Source organism: Bufo gargarizans, chromosome 2, assembly GCF_014858855.1.
Source record: "Bufo gargarizans isolate SCDJY-AF-19 chromosome 2, ASM1485885v1, whole genome shotgun sequence".
In the NCBI taxonomy this organism is placed as follows: domain Eukaryota; kingdom Metazoa; phylum Chordata; class Amphibia; order Anura; family Bufonidae; genus Bufo; species Bufo gargarizans.
Genome location: NC_058081.1, coordinates 243,422,049 through 243,445,737, shown reverse-complemented (window position 1 = coordinate 243,445,737; position 23,689 = coordinate 243,422,049).

Below are 23,689 nucleotides of genomic sequence, written 5' to 3'. Positions count from 1 at the left end.
GATATATATCTTGGATACAGTTCAAGCTTAGATACAGATATAGCTTAGATATAGCTACACTCACCTAAAGAATTATTAGGAACACCTGTTCTATTTCCCATTAATGCGATTATCTAGTCAACCAATCACATGGCAGTTGCTTCAATGCATGTAGGGTTGTGGTCCTGGTCAAGACAATCTCCTGAACTCCAAACTGAATGTCAGAATGGGAAAGAAAGGTGATTTAAGCAATTTTGAGCGTGGCATGGTTGTTGGTGCCAGAGGGGCCGGTCTGAGTATTTCACAATCTGCTCAGTTACTGGGATTTTCACGCACAACCATTTTTAGGGTTTACAAAGAATGGTGTGAAAAGGGAAAAACATTCAGTGTGCGACAGTCCTGTGGGCGAAAATGCCTTGTTGATGCTAGAGGTCAGAGGAGAATGGGCCGACTGATTCAAGCTGATAGAAGAGCAACGTTGACTGAAATAACCACTCGTTACAACCGAGGTATGCAGCAAAGCATTTGTGAAGCCACAACACGCACAACCTTGAGGCGGATGGGCTACAACAGCAGAAGACCCCACCGGGTACCACTCATCTCCACTACAAATAGGAAAAAGAGGCTACAATTTGCACAAGCTCACCAAAATTGGACTGTTGAAGACTGGAAAAATGTTGCCTGGTCTGATGAGTCTCGATTTCTGTTGAGACATTCAAATGGTATGAGTCCGAATTTGGCGTAAACAGAATGAGAACATGTATCCATCATGCCTTGTTACCACTGTGCAGGCTGGTGGTGGTGGTGTAATAGTGTGGGGGATGTTTTCTGGGCACACTTTAGGCCCCTTGGCCATCGTTTAAATGCCACGGGCTACCTGAGCATTGTTTCTGACCATGTCCATCCCTTCGTGACCACCATGTACCCGTCCTCTGATGGCTACTTCCAGCAGGATAATGCACCATGTCACAAAGCTCATCATTTCAAATTGGTTTCTTGAACATGACAATGAGTTTACTGTACTAAAATGGCCCCCATAGTCACCAGATCTCAACCCAATAGAGCATCTTTGGGATGTGGTAGAATGGGAGCATCGTGCCCTGGATGTGCATCCCTCAAATCTCCATCAACTGCAAGATGCTATCCTATCAATATGGGCCAACACTTCTAAAGAATGCTATCAGCACCTTCTTGAATCAATGCCACGTAGAATTAAGGCAGTTCTGAAGGCAAAAGGGGGTCCAACACCGTATTAGTAAGGTGTTCCTAATAATTCTTTAGGTGAGTGTATATCTATATGATGGACAATTATTTACTTTTTGTGTCCTGGGGGTGGTATCAGGAGTGTAAGGTGGACTTGTTGAGGGGGCCAGGGCCCTAATAAAGATCCCCAGATGTGGCAGGGGAACGGGTAAACTGATCCATGGAAGTGAGGAAAGGAGCCAGACACATACCCTGCTGCCGAATCAATCTATCACCACAGCTCTGGTAAGGATCGCGCATACGCGATCGCTTACAATCACCGAGGCTGTGTGAGGAAAGAGAGAGAGGGGCGGGCACCAAAGGCTCTGACGTCTCGTTGCAGGGGGGAAGCTTGCAAACGAGACGTCGGCGCCTGAGCAGGGTTGATGACATCGGGGTCACATGACCCAAATCGGCAGTGGCGAAACAGCGCAAAATCAATAAAGTAAGTGATTTACAAAAGTGTTTAATATAGTAATATAATAGCTCTTAGCATACATTTATATAACTCGGATAACCCCTTTAATGGCAATCCATACTAGCTCAGATGCGGCAAAATAGACTCAAACCGTGATACTACCACCACCTTGTTGCACAGATGAAGTTTTTATGCTGGAATCCAGTGTTTTCCTTTCTCCAAACATAATTCTTCTCATTTAAACCAACAAATTCTATTTTGGTCTCATCTACCCACAAACCATTGTTTTAATAGCCTTCTTACTTGTCCGAATGATCTTTAGCAAACTGCAGACAGGCAGCAATGTTCATTTTGGAGAGCAGGAGCTTTCTCCTTGCAATCCTGCCTTTCACACTATTGTTGTTCAGTGTCCTGCTGATGGTATAGTTAATGAAAGAAAAGCCTTTAGTTGCTTAGAGGTTAACTTGGGTTCCTTTGTGACCTTGCAGACTATTACACATCTTGCTGTTGGCATGATCTTTGTTGGTCAACCACTCATGGGGAAAGTAATAATAGTCTGTAATTTTCTCCATTTGTACACGATCTGTGGATTGATTGAGTCCAAACTCTGTGATTTTGTAATTTCTTATAGCCTGATGAGCATCTTATGAGGTCCTCAAAAATCTCCTTTGTTCGTACCATGATACACTTCCACAAACATGTGTTATGTAGATCAGACTTTGATAGATCCCTATAAAACAGGTCACCCACTCACACACGATTGTTTTCAATCAATTACCATTGATTGAAAACACCCGACTCTTATTTCACCTTCAAATTATCAGCTAATTCTAAAGGTTCACATACTTTTCCACTCACAGGCATATGATATTGGGTCATTTTCCTAAATAAATAAATGAACAATTCTAATATTTTCATTTGTTTGATTTGGTTGTCTTTATCTAATTTTAGGACTTTTGTGAAAATCTGATGTACTTTTAAGTTAAATGTATGCAAAAATATAGAAAATTCTGAAGTGTTCACAAACCTTTAAGCACCACTGGATATCTTTTTGACATACTGTATTTTTTGCTTTATAAGACACACTTTTTAGAAAGAAAAAAATCTGCGTACTATAATCAGCGGTCAGGAAAATCCAGCATGACCAGTCCCCCTGGCTGCATCCTTAACGATCCTACAGAGTGCAAATACAGCGTTTTGCCTGGTCAGTGAGAGAGCTGTGCATCTGCACACCTCTTCTTGCCACAGCAACCTCTATGATCAGCGGCAGCAGGAGAGCAGGCTAAACTATCCGTACACCACATGGGGAGGAAGGTCCTACACTGTGCTGAATGGAAATTAAAACCCCAAGTATAACTTAAGGATCTTTGATGATGCCATTGATGAGAGGAGCCAGAACATAATAACTCTACAGCCGGCACTAGTGTTAGGAAATGTGAGTTTTTAATTAAAGATGATAAGTGTGTGTGTATGTGTGTAGCAGAGCTGTATGGGTGCAGTAGAGCTGTATATATGTGACTAAACTGTATGTGTGTACCAGAGCTGCATGTGTGTAGCAGAACTGTATGTGTGTAGCAGAGCTGTATGTGTGTAGCAGAGCTCTATCGGTGCAATAGCACTGTATATATGTAACTAAACTGTATGGCCCCTTTCACACGGGCGAGTTTTCCGAGCGGGTTCAATGTGTGAGGTGAACGCATTGCACCCACACTGAATCTGGACCCATTCATTTCTATGGGGCTGTGCACATGAGCGGTGATTTTCACGCATCAGTTATGCGTTGCGTGAAAATCGCAGCATGCTCTATATTGTGCGTTTATCACGCAACGCAGGCTCCATAGAAGTGAATGGGGCTACGTGAAAATCACAAGCATCCGCAAGCAAGTGCGGATGCAGTACGATTTTCACGTACGGTTGCTAGGAGACGATCGGGATGGAGACCCGATCATTATTATTTCCCTATAACATGGTTATAAGGGATCATTATTATTTCCCTAAAAATGGTTATAAGGGAAAATAATAGCATTGTTAATACAGAATGCATAGTACAATAGCGCTGGAGGGGTTACTAAAAAAATCTAAATAAATTTACCTCACCTTAATCCACTTGCTTGCGCAGCCCGGCTTCTCTTCTGTCTTCTTCCTTGCTGTGTACAGGAAAAGGACCTGTGGTGACGTCACACCGGTCATCACATGATCCATCACCATGGTAAAAGAGCAAGTGGATTAAGGTGAGTTAAATTATTATTTATTTTTAACCCCTCCAGCCCTATTATACTATGCATTCTGTATTAAGAATGCTATTATTTTCCCTTATAACCATGTTATAAGGCAGGCACCCTCAAACTGCGGCTCTCCAGCTGTTGTAAAACTACAGCTTCCACAATGCCCTGCTGTAGGCTGATAACTGTAGGCTGTTTGGGCATGCTGAGAGTTGTAGTTTTGCAACAGTTGGAGGGCCGCAGTTTGAGGATGCCTGTTATAAGGGAAAATAATACAATCTACACAACCCCGATCCCAAACCCGAACTTCTGTGAAGAAGTTTGTACCAAACATGCCGATTTTTCTCACTAGCGTGCAAAACGCATTACAATGTTTTGCACTCACGTGGAAAAATTGCGTATGTTCCCGCAACGCACTCGCACCTTTTCCCGCAACGCCCGTGTGAAACCAGCCTATATGTGTAGCAGGGCTGTATGTGCCTAATTCTTATAATCAGTGGTCAGGGAGATCCAGCATCCTCAGGAGCGGCAGTGCCTTCTCAAACAGCTGATCGGCGGGGGTTCCAGAACTTCCGTTCTAAAGTCTTGGAATACCCTTCTTAATACTAGCTCCTTATTCTGACTTTCCTTTGGTACTAGCTTCCTTCTGTCCTTCTTCCTGCCTGTTGGTATTAACTTTTTGACCTTCTTTCCTTATGCCATTTTTGTTCTTCCCTTTTAACTCTATAACCCTTTAATGACCAGTTTTTTTGTGATTTAACGAATGTGGTGGTTTAACCGTCTTTTTTTATGTGTTGAACTGTTTATAGGGATGAGCAAAGCGAGCTTGAGAGCCTAGATCTGAAGTCGATTTGCTCAAAATTTCGGTTTAATGCTGTACGGCGATACGTCTGCTTACAGCAATAAAATGTACGATCTCCGATGAGAAGAAGTGAGTTATTCCAAGAGAACACACTTTGCCTCGTCAGAGATCATACATTTTAATGCTGTACAGAGACGGATCTCCGTACAGCATTAAACCGAAGTTTTGAGCGAAGCGACTTTGGATCTAGGATCTGAAGCTTGCTTTGCTCATCGCTAACTGTTAAGATAATTTTTGCAACTTTTCTTTGCTTGACCCATTAAAAGACCTCTGACACTTTTGTTTGTATTTTTACTTTTGTGCTGTATATGGGTCATCCAAAGGAGCTTCAGTTGCGCGGAAAATTCCCCTCTGTGGTGGCATTGGAGACAGGCAGAACTGATCAGGGTCTACTAAGACTCAGCAGCTTTACTTTGCCGGAGACACCTGATGATCCTGTGAGGAAGCCACTATTGAGTACTATGCACCAAGGAAAGGAGAACTCAGAAGTGGTAATAAACCGCTTCTGTCTTCTCCTTGGGGTTCCTGGCTGTCACTGACAGTAGGGGACCTGCTAGATTGTAGAAGCTTTTATCCCGCACCATACATGTCTGGTGCTCCAGATTAAAGCCCAAAACCACCACTGTTCATGTACGGTGCTTGGACATTATGAAGTTAAACCTGTTTTTCTTTGACTTTTTATACCCGATCATAGCACCAGCGCGGTGCAATAAAGCATACTATCTAATAAAGGACCATAAAACTTAATTTTTCCATACCTTTCTGTGTGCTTCTTTTTGTGCTGAAAGTGTCTTTAATTTGTGAAACGTTTTGAAGGCATGGAGAGAATGTGATGGAGGTGGTGAGCGTGTGTGTGTGTGTAATGACAGGGTACTGCGATACCGCCACACCCTATCGTTGTACCCCTCAGATGCTGCGTTCATACATGATCGCGGCATCTGAGTGTAAAAACTGTGTAAAATTATTTATTAAAACAAAATTAAATCAAACGTACAGCCTCCATTTGCTTGCGAGAGGCCGGCCAGCGCCATCTTGCTTGAAGATCTGGCGCAAAATTTCATGCAGCACAACATTCCGGCGACATGGTGAATTCATACGTCACCACGCACAGGATTTCGGCTGAAATCTTCAATCAAGATGACTGCTGGCGGCCTGTCGCGAGCAAATGGAGCAGGTAAGTATGAGTTTTTTAGTTATTTAGACTATTTCAGGCTAAATTGATTCGCTTACACGAAGCACGAGGAAATTCGGCTTCGAGGCGAATCGAATTTATCCTGAAATTCGGATCCAATTCCAATTCGTGTGGTTCAATTCGCTTATCTCTAAATAAAACCATTGGCATGTCAATCATATTCAATTAATTCACCCTATAAACATAATATATGTATTCAAAACGTATTTTTAACTCTCTGATCACCCTTTATTATGAAGTAGTTAGCATAATAAATGGAAGGGGGAACACAGTTACACCTCTCACTACTCCTGATGTGATAGTTGCATTTATCATTAAATAATTCTAGAGCATATTTTCTTACAACTCTGTATGCTATTCTTCTGCCATTCCTCCTAAATATTTATGAATAAATTGAGTACTGGGTTGTGATAACTTTTAATGCATTTTCAATAAACAACTGATTTTAACTACAGAGGTGCTTGGATTATCAGCTTTTTTATTTATTGGATTTTTACTTGCCAGCAAGCAAGTTTCCTCGCACTCTGGCATTGGAACACAAGGTCACAGGAATGGGAAACACTGAGAGCTTTCTTTTGGATTTATAATCCATCTTTTAAATAAATATATAACTGAGCATAGCTATTTCCCTTGTCAAAATGATGAGGAACAGCACAAGTCATCAGAAATATGAAATACAATGTTCCCAAGCTTAAAATGATTTACTTTTCAGAAACTTAGCATGGCAACACTGTATTTAGTTTACATCTATAAAGTTACCAGAGTTAGGCCTTATGCACACGACCGTTGTTGTGTTCCACATCTGTTCCGCCGATTTTAGCGTTTCAGGTGCTGACCCATTCATTTCTATGAAGCTGTTAAAAAATGCGTATAGTGCACCATTTGCCATCCGCGTCCGTGATCTGTGTTTCCAGTCGACCCAAAAAAATCTAACCTGTCCTATTATTTCCGCGGAAAACGGTTTGCAGCCCCATTCAAGTCAATGGGACCGCTAAAAAACCTGGAGGCACATCCGATTGTCATCCGTGTCCGTTTTATTTCAATCATTTGCCATGACAAAACTGTCTGCCAAAACTTGTGCCAATAAAATAAAATAAAAAATAAGATACAGGAAGTTTAAGGTCACAGGTTATGCTAATCGCTAGGCACTTGTGGTGCAAATCACTAGGGTAGTGTGGCAGTGAGTGGCTTGCTAGTATATTGCTTGCCAACTAAGATGCCCTGCTGGAATGTGGAGAAACTTTTTTGTTTGGTGCAGGAGAGGCCCGAACTATGGGACACCTGGTCAAATATTTATCAGGACCGAGTTCACAAGGAGTCGGCTTGGGAGAAAGTGGGCCGTAGCATGAGGCGGGCAGAATGGTCCCAAGCAGATGGCCGAGGCCGTGCAGCTTTAGGTAAGTGATAGCAATGTCATTGTACTGTCCTTGCCCAGTCTGTCCCTAAAATGATGTAGCTCTAAATTCCATGAGGTCTGAAGAATGTATATTTTGTGGGCCAGCTTCATTTGGCATAAAACCTATATATGGTTTAGGGAAAAGTCGTGCACTAAATACCATACCCCATAATTTTTTCACAATAAATGGCTGACCCTCCCTTTGCTCCAGCAAACAGTACTCATGTCTAAAACCTGTATGTGCACTTTTTATTTCCTGACACGTGTCCCTTTTGTAATTGAGCATCCTATAGTTGTCTCCATGTCATATTATAAATACTTTTAGTCCAAATGGCTTCCACGACTAATCTCCTCCTTCCTGAACTTATTGTACATTAGTATCCCCACACCTGCAGTACAGTACCATGTGCTGTATAATCCGGCCAATTCATACATTTATCAGAGTTGGCAACTTGATTTTGCTTTTACTTTTCCCTTTGCTATTTCTACTAATATAATTTTAGTTTTTTGGCTTACATTTGTTTACAGTAATTGCTATATTTCATTTCTTTACAGTGAAACAGACGAAAACAAGGCGGAACAGCTGCCGGGACCAATTCCGTCGGGATCTGAATAGTAAAGGCCGGAGTGGGAAAGGCAGCTCCAAAAAGAGGCCATATCTGTACGCTGCTCAATTGCAGTTTTTGCGTCCGGTGATGGATTTGAGGAAGTAAGTACCTATCCTTTAGGTTCGGTGAACCCCAAAAATTTTGTGGGGTAGTAACACCGGCAACCACCGATGATAAGCTGTTGTCACCACCGGTTCTGTGAGAAGGTCTGGCAGATGTTCTTCTCTACCTCTTGCATGACGTTCTTTGTTTTGGTTTCACTTTCTCATCTCCTTTCCTTCTCCCAGGTGTCACCTATTTAGACTGTCTCCCTTTATATTCCCTCCCATACTGCCTCACTCGGTTTATACTACTTCCTGGATGAGGTGTTCACTGCTGAAGGTTGCTACTGCTGTGTGCTCAAATAAGTCCTTTCCTTTATTTGTGTTTCCTTGCTGGCTTGATTCTAGGTGACCCTGACTCCGTCCGTATTAAGTGCAGGGAGCCGGTGGTCGTGTCCCCTCACTATTATAGGGTTTTCAGGTGTCACACAGTCTTAGGTACGTGGGCATAGCAGTCAAGGAGAGCGCTTAGGGTTTTGTAGGGCTCACCCATATGCTTCTTAGTTTGGGATCAAGCCAGTCGAATGTTTGTTTATAAGTTCCAGCTATCTGCAACATCATCCGTGACAGAGAGCACATGCCGCCTCCTGTATCTTTTTATTTCCTGAGTGGCACTATTTTCTTGAACAAGTCACATAGATCTCAGCAATTAGAGCAGGAATCAAGAAGGGAAATGGGCCGTGCGCACTGCATGCATTGTCTCCTCATACAGTTGATTGTCATGGTGGTTTCCTTGTTGTTCCCCTGCCAATATGATCTTGTGTACTTATCCTGTGGATAGGTAATAAATGTGAAAAGTTATGAAAAAGCCTGTTGCCTTTTTGTGGCCCTGAATAGCGTACCCATTTGTGTATGTTTTATTATGTTCATAATTTCTGGAACATACACGCAAATTTTATTATGGTGGTTTTAGGATTTGGTACCTCTTCTGTACTGTAATTGACATTTACATAGTTTTAATGTTTGCTTATAAACCTCAACATGGAGTAATCAAAGTTCAACTATATAAAAATGACACATACAGAATCCGCTTTTAATAGAGTGTCCGTACAGCTAAATATTAACTACTACTACCACCATGGCCTTGTGATGCGTGCTCCATGTTATTTATTAGGAAATTATGTTCTTTTTGGTTTACATTACATATGGATAGTAGGAAGTTCAAAGCAGGCCAGATACAGAATAGACGGACAGAATATCAGCACTGCTTTTGGTCCTTGAATGTGTATACCTCGTTTTGTGCTTGACTGATCCAAACGCCAATTTTTTATAAATAATTTCACATTTGGCGTTGTGAGCTAATTAACATGCAAAATGTTATTTATTTTTATTTTTAAAATTGGAAAATCCACATTGAAGGAGATAATTCAAAATTATGATAAAATCTGTGATGTATGCATGCTCAACATATATGTAGTTCACACACAGTTGTTTTTATTTAGAAAATATTAACTACTTTTTAAATGTAGTAGGCAAATGATGTAATATATGTTTTCATGTCAGGGCTTTTTTTCTCAGAGAAAAGGTGGTGGAACTCACCCCCCCCCCTCCCCTGGCCATGCCCCTACCCACCCCTAGGAACGCCCCTCAAAACCGCCCCTTTAGAGAACTGGGATGCAAGTAAAATTGGGGGGGGGGGGGGGGGGGGATATTAATGATCTGTGCAAGCAGATCTTCAATATCCCCCCACAGCAACATGGACGCAGCTACTACCAGCCTCCACACCCACCTCAAGGGCCATCTCCCCCCCCCAACCAACTTACAAACTGTCCCTAGACACGATAGCACCTACTTTCCAACAAAGTATTGCAACTCGTGCCACTGATCCTGGCCATGTATGGCCACAATCATCGTATGGGCATGGCTCATTTGCACAAGACCTTTTTGATCTTTAATGTCATATACTCTGAAAATGGGAATTTTTTTGATTGCTGTTGTTTGTGTATCCTTTATTTCATTACATGTTTCTACAAGAAAATAATATTGCTTATAATCGAAGAATCGGGACCCTGAGTGAGGAGGCTTCTTCACACGGATGTGCTTGCCATCCATTGCCCCAATGCAGTTTCCAGAAACATGTTCCTCCTGCAAGAAGCAGTGCACATTACTGTTTAAACTATAAGTAAGATATTGCTTACTTCAACGTGACGATAAGCCTTCCCTCTGGAGAACTGCTGCGCCTCATATTGATGTCCATGAAGGTAAGGATAGTGCGTAGAGACGACAGTGGTAGAAGGTATGAAAGTGTCCTTTCCGGTAGCGTTGTGAAACAATCGGATGGACCCAAAAACGCTACCTTCTACTAGGTTCCTCGTCCAGCAAAACGGATCGCTGTCCCCATCGCTGAGAAACAAGCCAGTGCAATACGACCTCTTCCTCTGAGTCATCCGCCATGGTAAAACAGCAAAGACAAGCAACCAAACGAACCTCTGTACCCTGTAAAGACTACAGAAAATGGACACCAAACCAAACTCAGGTGACCAGCATATATGCCAGTATCCTGGGTGGAGATATTAAAATTACCCTTTTTTTTTTCCTTCCTTTTTTTTCATGGTCCGCTCAAAAAAAACGGAAGACACACGAAAACACAACGGAACCAAAAATGGAAACAAAAGGATCACAAAACAACGGAACCCCATTTTGCGGAACGGAACACAACATTGGTCGTGTGCATGAGGCCTTAGTTGCAGTGTAATTGTCAAAAGGGTGTCACAACCTATCGCTGATACTGTGGTGCCTTAGGTCAGAAGTAGCGTCGGGGAGCATGCTCGGCCAAACACTAATTTTACTTGAGCATCTCGGTGTTCGGCCGAATACCGCGTGTGCTTGAGCACAATGCTTGATTCTCCTCCCCGCACGTTTGTTGGCTTCTACGCAGCCAATAAACATGTAAGTACTGCCATTCACTGTAACGCCGTAGCCATAGCATTACAGTGATTGGCTGGCTGGAATGCGTCATCGGGTGCTATATAGCACCCAATGACACGTGTTCGGCTCAGTCTTATTTAGGGAGAGCTGGACAGCAGAAGGGAGAGATAGTGTAGGGAGTGAAATAGGAATATTTTAGCTTTTATACTTGTTATAGGCCCAAAAGTCCTTTTAAGTGGCAGCAATATATTTTTTTTGCGCAACCTGCACTAAATTGCTAAAACTTGTTAGAGACCCAAAGTCTTTTTAAGGACTATTGTGTGTGGCAGCAATATATATTTTTAGTGCACCCTGAACTAAATTGCTAAAACTTGTTAGAGACCCAAAAGTCCTTTTAAGGACTATAATTGTATCTGGCAGCAATATATATTTTTAGCACAACCTGCGCTACATAGCTTGCAATTGTTTGGCCGCTGCAGACCGCGAGATTATCTGCGCTACATCTCCTATGTAGAATGTGCGCAGCCTAAATGTATCTGTGACATCCAGTGTACTTTTTCTGTAGACAGTGTCCGCTGCGGACAGTTACATTACCTGCGCTACATCTCCTGTATAGCGTTTTTCGTATCCGAAATATCAGTGACATTCAGTCAATTTTTTTTGCTGCTGGTGGCAGAAACATTACCAGCGCTACATCTCCTGTATAACGTTTGCCCATCCTAAATATTATTGACATTCATTCAGTGTAATTTTTTATTAGGCGGTGGTGACGGCGACATTGCTTGCGCTATATCTCCTGTTTAAAGTGTGCGCATCCTAAATATCTGTGACATTCATTCAGTGTAATGTTTTATCAGGCGGTGGTGACAGCAACATTACTTGCGCTATACCTCCTGTATAACGTTTGTGCATCCTAAATATCAGTGACATTCATTCAGTGTCATTTTTTATTAGGCGGTGGAGACAGCCACATTACTTGCGCTGTACCTCCTGTTTAATGTGTGCGCATCCTAAATATCAGTGACATTCATTCAGTGTAATTTTTTATTAGGTGGCGGTGACAGCGACATTACTTGTGCTATGTATCCTGTATAACGTTTGTGCATCCTAAATATCAGTGACATTTATTCAGTGCAATTTTTTATTAGGCAGTGGTGACAGCGACATTACTTGTGCTGTACCTCCTGTTTAAAGTGTACGCAAACTAAATATCAGTGACATTCATTCAGTGTAATTTTTTATTAGGCGGTGGAGACAGCCACATTACTTGCGCTGTACCTCCTGTTTAATGTGTGCGCATCCTAAATATCAGTGACATTCATTCAGTGTAATTTTTAATTAGGCGGTGGTGACAGCGACATTACTTGTGCTATACCTTCTGTTTAACATTTGCGCATCCTAAATATCAGTGACATTCATTCAGTGTAATTTTTTATTAGGCGTGGTGACAGCAACATTACTTGTGCTATACCTCCTGTTTAACTTGTGCACATCCTAAATATCAGTGACATTCATTCAGTGCAATTTTTTATTAGGCAGTGGTGACAGCGACATTGCTTGTGCTATACCTTCTGTTTAATGTGTGCGCATCCTAAATATCAGTGACATTCATTCAGTGTAATTTTTTATTAGGCAGTGGTGACGGCGACATTACTTGCGCTATACCGCCTGTATAACGTTTGTGCATCCTAAATAAATCCTAAAGTGACTTTCATTCAGTGTAATTTTTTATTAGGTGGTGGTGACAGTGACGATACTTGCGCTATACCTCCTGTTTAATGTGTGCGCACCCTAAATATCAGTGACATTCATTCAGTGTAATGTTTTATTAGGCAGTGGTGACAGCGACATTACTTGCGCTATACCTCCTGTTTAATGTGTACTCATCCTAAATATCAGTGACATTCATTCAGTGTAATTTTTTATTAGGCAGTGGTGACGGCGACATTACTTGCGCTATACCGCCTGTATAACGTTTGTGCATCCTAAATAAATCCTAAAGTGACTTTCATTCAGTGTAATTTTTTATTAGGTGGTGGTGACAGTGACGATACTTGCGCTATACCTCCTGTTTAATGTGTGCGCACCCTAAATATCAGTGACATTCATTCAGTGTAATGTTTTATTAGGCAGTGGTGACAGCGACATTGCTTGTGCTATACCTTCTGTTTAATGTGTGCGCATCCTAAATATCAGTGACATTCATTCAGTGTAATTTTTTATTAGGCAGTGGTGACGGCGACATTACTTGCGCTATACCGCCTGTATAACGTTTGTGCATCCTAAATAAATCCTAAAGTGACTTTCATTCAGTGTAATTTTTTATTAGGTGGTGGTGACAGTGACGATACTTGCGCTATACCTCCTGTTTAATGTGTGCGCACCCTAAATATCAGTGACATTCATTCAGTGTAATGTTTTATTAGGCAGTGGTGACAGCGACATTACTTGCGCTATACCTCCTGTTTAATGTGTACTCATCCTAAATATCAGTGACATTCATTAAGTGTAATTTTTTATTAGGCAGTGGTGACAGCGACATTACTTGTGCTATACCTCCTGTTTAATGTGTGCGCATCCTAAATATCAGTTACATTCATTCAGTGTAATTTTTTATCAGGCAGTGGTGACAGCGACATTACTTGTGCTGTATCTCATGTTTTAAGTGCGCGCAACCTAAATATCAGTGACATTCATTCAGTGTAATTTCTTATTAGGCGGTGGTGACGGCGACATTACTTGCGCTATACCTCCTGTATAAACGTTTGCACATCCTAAATATCAGTGACATTCATTCATTGTAATTTTTTTATTAGGAGGTGGTGACAGTGACATTATTTAATATCTGTGACATTCTGTTCACTTTATTTGTGCATACACTTACAAAACCTGTGCTACTGTACGTGTGACATACTTGCAAGCAAATATACAATTTAATATGCGCAAGGCGAGCAGTAAGGGATGGGGAAGTGTCGTGCTTCTGATGGTGCACGCAGAGGCTGTGGCCCTTGGCGCATTGAAGCTGTGCCTGCTGCCAGAGCACAAGAAACACACTTATCCACGATACCTTGCTTCATGTCCCAGTTTTCAGGCCGGTGCTGGACACCACTCTCGAAGTCAGACCAGTGCGACCAGGTGGTCAGTTGGATTGCAGCAGACAATGCTTCCAGTCGGTTAGGCACCACCCGGTCTTCCACAAAGTCCAGTCTCAGTAGACAAGGGTCTGGTCAACAGAATCCTCACCCTGATACTCCTTCCAACCACCATGGAGAGTCTTGGCAAACAAGTGATCCCACACTCGGATATTCCGAGAGGGAGAGAGATCCGCAGCACCGCAACAGGCTGGAAGAGGCAGTGGGGTGGCAAAAGGGAGAAGGCGGGCCACAGCAAACAGCCCGCAACTGTTCCCCGGAGCACCACCTTGCAGCAATCTTCCTTGCCAAGGGGTAGGTGTTCCGCAGTCTGGTGCTTTTTTGAGGAAAGTGAGGATGATAAAAGAATTGTCATTTGCAACCTGTGCCGTACCAAAATGAACTGGAGCGTTAACACTAGCAACCTCTCCACCACCAGAATGATCCGCCACATGGCATAAAAGCACCCTAATAGGTTGGCCAAACGCCTCCACAACTAGTGTCTGCGGGTCACACCACTGCCTCCTCTTCCCCTGTGTTACATGCAGGCCAATCCAAGATGCAGGCCCGGATGCCTCCCGCCATGCACCTGGACCTTTGCAAGCACCATCAGCTAGCACATCCACTTCTGTGTCCCAGCGCAGTGTACCGATGTCTATACCCCAGGCCTTTGAACGAAAGCACAAATACCCAGCCACCCACCCACAGACCATAGCAATAAATGCACACCTTTCCAAATTGCTGGCCCGGGAAATGTTGCCATTTAGGCTTGTGGACACTGAGGCTTTCCGCAGCCTGATGGCGGCAGCTGTCCCGCGGTACTCTATCCCCAGCTGTCAATATTTTTCATGGTGTGCAGTCCCAGCCTTACACCAGCATGTGTCCCGTAACATCACCCGTTCCCTGACCAACGCAGTTATTAGGAAGGTCTACTTAACGACTGACACATGGACAAGTGCTTTTGCCCAGGGATGCTACATTTCCCTGACGGCACACTGGGTGAACTTTGTGGAGGTCGGGAGCGAGTCATTCCCTGGGATTGCACAGGTGCTACAGACGTCAAGTATTGCGGGCCCTACTTCCATCAGGGTTTCCACTGCCACCTACGTTAGTGGCTGCAACTAGTCCTTCTCCTCCACCTCCTCCCCACTTCCACCTCTAAATTATCATCTTGCAGCACCAGTCGGCCATCAGTCAGTAGCTGTAAGCAGTGTAGCACTGCAGTGGGGAAGCGGCAACAGGCTGTGCTGAAGCTGACAACTATTTGGTGTCCAAGCTGGACACGTGGCACGAACTGGCGCTCTATGCCTTGGAGGTGCTGGCCTTCCCCCCCAGCTAGCGTTTTATCAGAGCATGTATTTAGTGCTGCTGGGGGCATAATAACTGATAAGCGCATGTGCCTGTCAATTGAAAATGCTGACCGGTTGACTCTTATAAAAATAAACAAGGCCTGGATTGCCCCTAACTTCTCTACTCCACTAGAGAAAAGCGTCTGAACATAAAGGCACTCTAAATGTGGCTTTTATGGTGTATTGAATACACTGTATTTCCATGCACCCCTTACACCATTAAAAAGGGTATATGATTCAATCTCCCATTTCTCGTCCTCCTCCTCCATCATATCAACATGCTTTTTAGGCTGCCCTCACTCCTAAAGTTTCAGAGGGTCAGCTCAGCAGCGGGTCCTCACCCATAATGTTTTAGAGGGTCACCAGCAGGCCCTTACCCATAATGTTTTTGAGGGTCACCAGCAGGCCCACAACCATAATGTTTTAGAGGGTCATCTCAGCAGCAGACCTTCACCCCTACATTTTTGCTCGACCAACACTAGTCAGAAGGTCACAGCAGGTGGGTACTTGCCCAATTTAAAGGGATCGCTCCATGACCTAGTTGTGGGAATGGATTCCGGTCCAGGTTTTTCTGTTTTGGTTTACTATCTTTTTTGTCCTATCCAGGTATTGGTAGTTTTCCTTTCAGCTGTTCTGGGTCTGCTACTCGCAGCCACTATTTAGTCTCTCTTCATACTTCCCTTGTTGCCAGATATAGACATTCCTTTAAGATTATTTATTCTGACCTCAGGTGGTGTTGCTGTGGAGTTGCTGGAGCAGTTGGAACCAGTGCGGTTGAATCTCCGGTCCTCTTCAGTTTGTTGTATACTGTTTGTTGTCTGCCTTCGGTGTTATATGTGGTGTTTGTGTTGTTTGTCCACTCCCTGTTGTTATCCTAGCTGTCAGTGGTGAGAACTAGTGCTCCCACCGCCCTACTCACTACCTAGGGCTTCTTCCAGGGTAAGTCAGGAACGAGGCACGTGATCGGAGTATGGGTGAGCAACCTGTTTAGGGATGTCAGGGTAGCCAGGTGCCATTGCTAGGTGAGTTAGGGGTCACCACTCCTCCCTCTCCCTTGTGTTAGGGCACCTGGTTTCCCTTCCCTCTGCGCCGCACGTCTTTTTTTTTTTTTTTTTAGATCCACTATGGATCCTATTGCTGATTTGGCAAAGCAGTTGCAAGGTCTGTCTCTTTAAGTGAAGGCGTCGGTCCTTCAGCAGCTGCAACTGCAGCAATCCTTGAGCCCAGTGGTTGCTATGGGTAACCAGGTTAATCCGGAACCTAAGGTTGCTCTCCCTGACAGATTTTCAGGAGGTAGAGACAAATTTGTGGTGTGGTGAAGCCTGTAAATTGCATTTCAGGCTGCACCCAAATTCCTCAGGTAATGAGGAACAGCGGGTGGGGATTGTTATCTCCCTTCTTCAAGGGGACCCTCAATCCTGGGCTTTTTTGCTGCCAGCGGGTACCCAGGCCCTCCAGTCGGTAGAGTTTTTTTTTAGGCCCTGGGTCTCATATATACCATGACCCTGACCAAGTCTCCAGCTGAGTCCAGATTACAGCGGCTTCAGCAGGGAGATCGGTCAGCAGAGGTTTATTGTTCTGAATTTCGAAGGTGGGCCAAGGATTGTAAATGGAATGACCCGGCTCTTAGGAGTCAGTTTTTCCAAGGGTTGTCAGAAAAGATAAAAGATGTGCCTGCGCTGTCCGAGACTCCTATATCCCTGGAGGCCGCTATGTTGCTATCCAGAGGAATTGATATACGCTTTAGGGATAGGCTGAGAAGTTCTTGTCCCCCACTGACTTTTCTGAAACTCGAGACAGCTGGTCCTGACTCAGACGAACCTATGCAACTAGGGGGAGCCACTTGTCAGGTTGGTCCTCCTGGGGCTCGTTGCAAATCAGGAGTTTGTTTTTTATGAGGTCAGGGGGGTCATTTCATTGGTGTTTGTCCATCTGTGACTAAGAAAAACTACTGACCCCAGGTTGCGTGGAGGATGACAACCTGTGTATACATTTTCTCCATACGTACGTCTCAGTTTGTTTTGCCTTGCCAGCTACCGTTGTTTCAGGTAATAAAACTGAGACGATTTCTGTTTTCTTAGACAGTGGGGCGGGGTCAATTTGGTGGATGCTCAGTTTGCTTGGACTTAGGTTTTTCTTTTAGTCCATTACTTAGATCTATCCCCATATTTGCTATCGACTCTGCTCCTCTTACTTAGGGGAACCTGACACACATTGGACATAAAATTTATCTTCGAGTGGGGGCCCTCCATAATGAGGTTATTTCTTGCTATGTCCTGAAAGGGCTTCCTACTCCTATAGTATTAGGTCTTCCCTGGTTGGTAGCGCCCAATCCTGTTTTTTATTAGCAGGCCAGAGAGATGTTGGAGTGGAGTGAGCATTGTAGGAACAATTGCTTAAGTAGCAGTTGCTCAGCCACCTCCACCTCCATTACCAACATTCGTGAACAATTTTGAAGATGTTTTCTCTGAGAAGGGTTGTCAAGAGTTTCCACCCCATCGTTTGTATAATCGCCCGGTTAACCTGCTCCCTGGAGCAAAGTTACCTAAGACCAGGTTATATAATATTTCTGGCCCCAAAAGACAAGCCATGAAGGATTATATTTCCGAGAGTCTGGCTAAAGGACATATCAGACCATCTTCTTCACCCGTGGATGCAGGGTTCTTCTTTGTGAAGAAGAAAGATGGGGGCCTGTGTCCTTGCTTAGATTTTCGTGAGCTAAATCGGATAACTATCCGAGACCCCTATCTCCTCCCTCTCATTCCCGACCTATTTAATCAGATTGCTGGTGCAAAGTAGTTTTCCAAGATGGATTTGAGGGGAGCCTACAATCTGATTCACATTAAAAAGAGGGGTGAGTGGAAGACTGCGTTTAACACTCCTGAGGGGCATTATGAAAACCTGGTGATGCCTTTTTGCCTGACTCCTGCTGTCTTTCAACACTTTGTCAACAATATTTTTTTTGTCATCTTATCGGCAGATTTGTTGTAATATATCTTGATGATATCTTGACGATATTTTGATTTAAACTCCCAATTTGGAGACACACAAGATACATGTCAGGCAGGTGTTGCAGATTTTACGGATGAATAAGTTATATGCTAAATTGGAGAAATGTGTTTTTCGCCGCACAGGAGGTACAATTTCTGGGGTATCTGCAATCGGCTTCGGGGCTCCGTATGGATCCAGAAAAGATCTGTACGATTCTAGAATGGGATCTTCCGGAGAACCTGAAAGCGCTGCAGCGTTTTGGGGGTTTTGCCAATTTCTATAGCAAATTTATTCAGAACTATTCGGTGATTGTCCAACCCCTTACTGACATGACTAAAAAGGGGGCTGATTTTTCTAAATGGTCTGACGCTGCTAAACTGTCTTTTTTCTCTCTGAAGAAGAGGTTCATCACAGCACCCATATTGGTTCAGCCAGATGTTTCTCAACCTTTTATTCTGGAGGTTGATTCATCAGAGCTGGTGCTGGGGGCTGTACTGTCTCGGGGTCCGTCTCTAAGTAAATGCTGTCCTTGTGCTTTCTTTTCTAAGAAATTGTCGACAGCTGAGCGAAATGATATAGGCAACAGGGAACATTTAGCTATTAAATTAGCATTTGAGGAATGGTGTCACTTTTTTGAGCGGCAGCTCATCCCATCAAGTGATTACAGATCATAAAAACCTGTTGTACCTTGAGACTAATGTTTATGAAATATTAAGAGAACATCATAACTCTGCACTCGCTGGGCACCCAGGTAATAGGGCAACCTTGGAGCTATTGTCTTGTCATTTTTGGTGGCCGAGGTTGCATCAGGTTGTAGTTGATTTTATGTCCACCTGTACAACCTGTGCACGCGCTAAAGTCTCTCATACTCGTCCGCATAGTGCCTGTTACCACTGGTCACTGCCAACAGGCCGTGGACACACACTGACCTACCTGTATCTGCGGATAAAACTGTTATACTGGTGGTTGTTGACAGGTTCAGTAAAATGGTGCATTTGTTCGCTTTACCCGCTTTGCCAAATGCTAAAACCCTGGCTCAAGTTTTTATCAGTAAAATTGTGAAGCTTCACGGGTAGTAATGGCCTTGCAGTTTGCGGCGAACTTTGCACATTCGCGATCCGTCGAACATGCGAACATATGGCGATGTCCGCGTGTGCAATATTCTTTTGCATTGCGCCAAACTTTGACCCATGACACATCCATCAAGTGGAACAGGACAGCCAATTGAGACGTTTCAACACATCGACACCCCCCCAACCCTATAACAGAACCCGATCTGGCAGACATTTTACATTATGTGTTTTGCCAGTGTAGGGAGAGGTTGCATTTTGCAGCAGGGACAGGCTGTTAGGAACTTAGGGACACTAAACGCTAGCTAATAGGGCCACATAAGTCCTTTTAAAGACTGGTAATGTTGTGTTATCGATAGGTGTGATACACAGATCGGTTTGATATACTTATAATATACTTTCTAACATAGAAAGTATATTATAGTGCATTTGTATGCTTACAGAAAATACTGATTGAGGGCTGCGATCTATCAGCTTCCACAAAATTGTGATTGAGGTTTTCCATATACCTCAGTTGTTAGCTAAAGCTGGTACAGTCCTGATCAAAAGTTTAAGACCACTTGAAAAATGACAAAAAATCATATTTAGCATGGCTTGATCTTAACAAGGTTCCAAGAAGAGCTTCAACATGCAACAAGAAGAAATGGGAGTGAGACATAACATTTTTTGAGCATTCAATTTAATGAAAACAACGAATAAACTTAAACAGGCTGTTTTTTGGCTGATCAAAAGTTTAGGACCACACCTCCCAAAAAAAACTAAACCCCCCCAAAACAGAAATCCAACTTCCAGACATGAACTCAGTAATAAGTAGCTCAGTTGTTATTGTTTATCACTTCCAAAATTCGTTTCGGCATGCTTGATGCAAGCATTTCCATGAGGTGAGTGGGAACATTTCTCCAAGTGGTGAAGACGGCTGCACGAAGGCCATCTACTGTCTGGAACTGTTGTCCATTTTTGTAAACTTCCCTTGCCATCCATCCCCAAAGGTTCGCAATTGGATTTAGATCAGGGGAACACGCAGGATGGGCCAAAATAGTGATGTTATTATCCTGGAAGAAGTCCCTTGTCCTGCGGGCATTGTGTACTGTAACGTTGTCCTGTTGAAACACTCAGTCGTTACCACACAGACGAGGGCCCTCAGTCATGAGGAATGGTCTCTGCAACATCTGGACATAGCCAGCGGCCTTTTGATGCCCCTGCACTTCCTGAAGCCCCATTGTTCCACTGAAGGAAAAAGCACACCAGACCATTATGGCGCCCCCTCCACTGTGGTGCGGAGAAAACATTTCAGGTGGGATCTGCTTGTCATGCCAGCAACATTGGAAACCATCAGGACCATCAAGGTAAAAAAAACTCTCATCAGAGAATAAAACTTTCTTCCACCTTTGAATGTCCCATGTTTGGTGCTCTCTTGCAAAGTCCAAACAAGCAGTTCTGTGGCGTTCAAGGAGACGAGGTCTTTGAAGACGTTTTTTGTTTTTGAAGCCCTTCAGTCTCAGATGGCGTCTGATGGTTATGGGGCTGCAGTCATCACCAGTAAGGGCCTTAATTTGGGTTAAGGATCATCCAGTGTCTTGACGGACAGCCAATTGGATCCTCCGGCTCAGTGCTGATGAAATTTTTGTTGGGTCTTCCACTTGACTTTTTTGCTCCATACCCCTCAGGATCATTTAAGAAATTCCAAATGACTGTCTTACTGCGTCCCACCTCAGCAGTGATGGTGCGCTGTGAGAGAACCTGCTTATGCAGTTCAACAACCCGACCACGTTCAAAAAGGGAGAGTTTTTTGCCTTTGCCATCACAAGGTGTGACTACCTGACAGAAAATGACAATGAATACACATCTTTGCACAGATTTTGCCTTTTAAAGGCATGTGGTCCTAAAATTTGGATCAGCTGCAAAACTGCCTGTTTCAGTTTAATCGTTATTTCCAATTAATTGAATGCTCAAAAAATGTTTTGTCTCACTCTCATTTCTTCTTGTTGCATGTTGAAGCTCTACTTGGAACCTTAGATCCAACAATGTAAAATATGATTTTTTGCCGTTTTTCAAGTGGTCTTAAACTTTTGATCAGGACTGTATATCCCCCTCAAGTAGTAATTTTGTGGACGCAGGTATATGGAAAACCTCTATCATTATTTTGTGGAAGCTTATATATGGAAGGCCTCAATCAGTTGTTGGTTGAAGCTGGTATATCACCCTCAAGCAGTAATTTTGTGGACGCAGGTATATGGAAAACCTCTATCACTATTTTGTGGAAGCTGATGTATGGAAGGCCTCAATCAATTTTTAGTTGAAGCTGGTGGTATATCACCCTCAAGCAGTAATTTTGTGGATGCAGGTATATGGAAAACCTCTATCACTATTTTGTGGAAGCTCCTATATGGAAGGCCTCAATCAGTTGTTAGTTGAAGCTGGTATATCACCCTCAAGCAGTAATTTTGTGAACGCAGCTATATGGAAAACCTCTATCACTATTTTGTGGAAGCTGATTTATGGCAGGCCAGTTGTTAGTTGAAGCAGGTATATCAAAACCCGCAATCTATATTTTGTGGACGCAGGTATATGGAAAACCTCTATCACTATTTTGTGGAAGCTGATATATGGCAGGCCTCAATCAGTTGTTAGTTGAAGATGGGATATCACCCTCAAGTAGCTATTTTGTGGATGCAAGTATATGGAAAATCTCTATCACTATTTTGTGGAAGCTGATATATGGCAGGCCTCAATCAGTTGTTAGTTGAAGCAGGTATATCAAAACCCGCAATCTGTATTTTGTGGACACAGGTATATGGAAACCTCCATCACAATTTTGTGGAAGCTGATATATGGAAGGCCTCAATCAGTTAGTTGAAGCAGGTATATCAAAACCCGCAATCTGTATTTTGTGGATGCAGGTATATGGAAAACATCCATCACTATTTTATGGAAGCTGATATATGGAAGGCCCCAATCAGTTGTTATTTAAAGCCGGACACAGGTATATGGAAAACCTCTATCACTATTTTGTGGAAGCTAATATATGGCAGGCCTCAATCAGTTGTTAGTTGAAGGAGGTATATCAAAACTCGCAATCTGTATTTTGTGGACGCAGATATATGGAAAACCTCTATCACTATTTTGTGGAAGCTGATATATGGCAGGCATCAATCAGTTGCTAGTTGAAGCTGATATTTCACCCTCAAGCAGTAATTTTGTGGACACAGGTATATGGAAAACCTCTATCACTATTTTGTGGAAGCTGATATATGGCAGGCCTCAATCGGTTGTTAGTTGAAGCTGGTATATCAAAACCTGCAATCTGTATTATGTGGATTCAGGTATATGGAAAACCTCTATATACCTGCCTTCACAAAATTAGTGCTTGAGGGTGATATACCAGCTTCAACTAACAATTAATTGAGGCCTGCCATATATCAGCTTCCACAAAATAGTGATAGAGGTTTTCCATATACCTGCATCCACAAAATACAGATTGGGGGTTTTGATATACCTGCTTCAACTAACAACTGATTGAGGCCTTTCATATATCAGCTTCCACAAAATAGTGATAGAGGATTTCCATATACCTGCGTTCACAAAAAACTGATTGAGGGTGATATACCAGCTTCAACTAACAACTTATTGAGGCCTGCCATATATCAGCTGCCAAAAAATAGTGATAGAGGTTTTCCATATACCTGAATCCACAAAATACAGATTGCGAGTTTTGATATACCTGCTTCAACTAACAACTGATTGAGAACTGCCATATATAAGCTTCCACAAAATAGTGATAGAGGCTCTCCATATAACTGCGTCCACAAAATTACTGCTTGAGGATGATATACCAGCTTCAACTAACAACTGATTGAGGCCTGTCATATAAAGCTTCCACAAGTACTGCTCTTCTATAAGGACTTTGGCATAGTGTCATTTTGAAAATGACAGGCAGAAAAAGAGGCAGGCACTTCCGTACGGGTGGAAGGGGTTGAGCAGGTGCACCAGGCCGGAGCCTAAGTGGGAAGTTGGAGAAGGTGTGTGTGATTATGTCAATGGACGCACCAGAGTTGGTTGAGTGGCTCACTCAGCCTTCCGCTTCTGCACCCTCCTCACTCTCTGCTGTGTGCACCCCCTAAGACACCACCACTACCACCACCATAGCCACTCCACTCGAGTCAGAGGAATTATTTTCCCGCCCATTCCCAGACCTTACCGATGTGCAGCAATTCTTGGCATTGGATGAGGAAGAGGAGGTAGCAACGGCCACCACCCAGT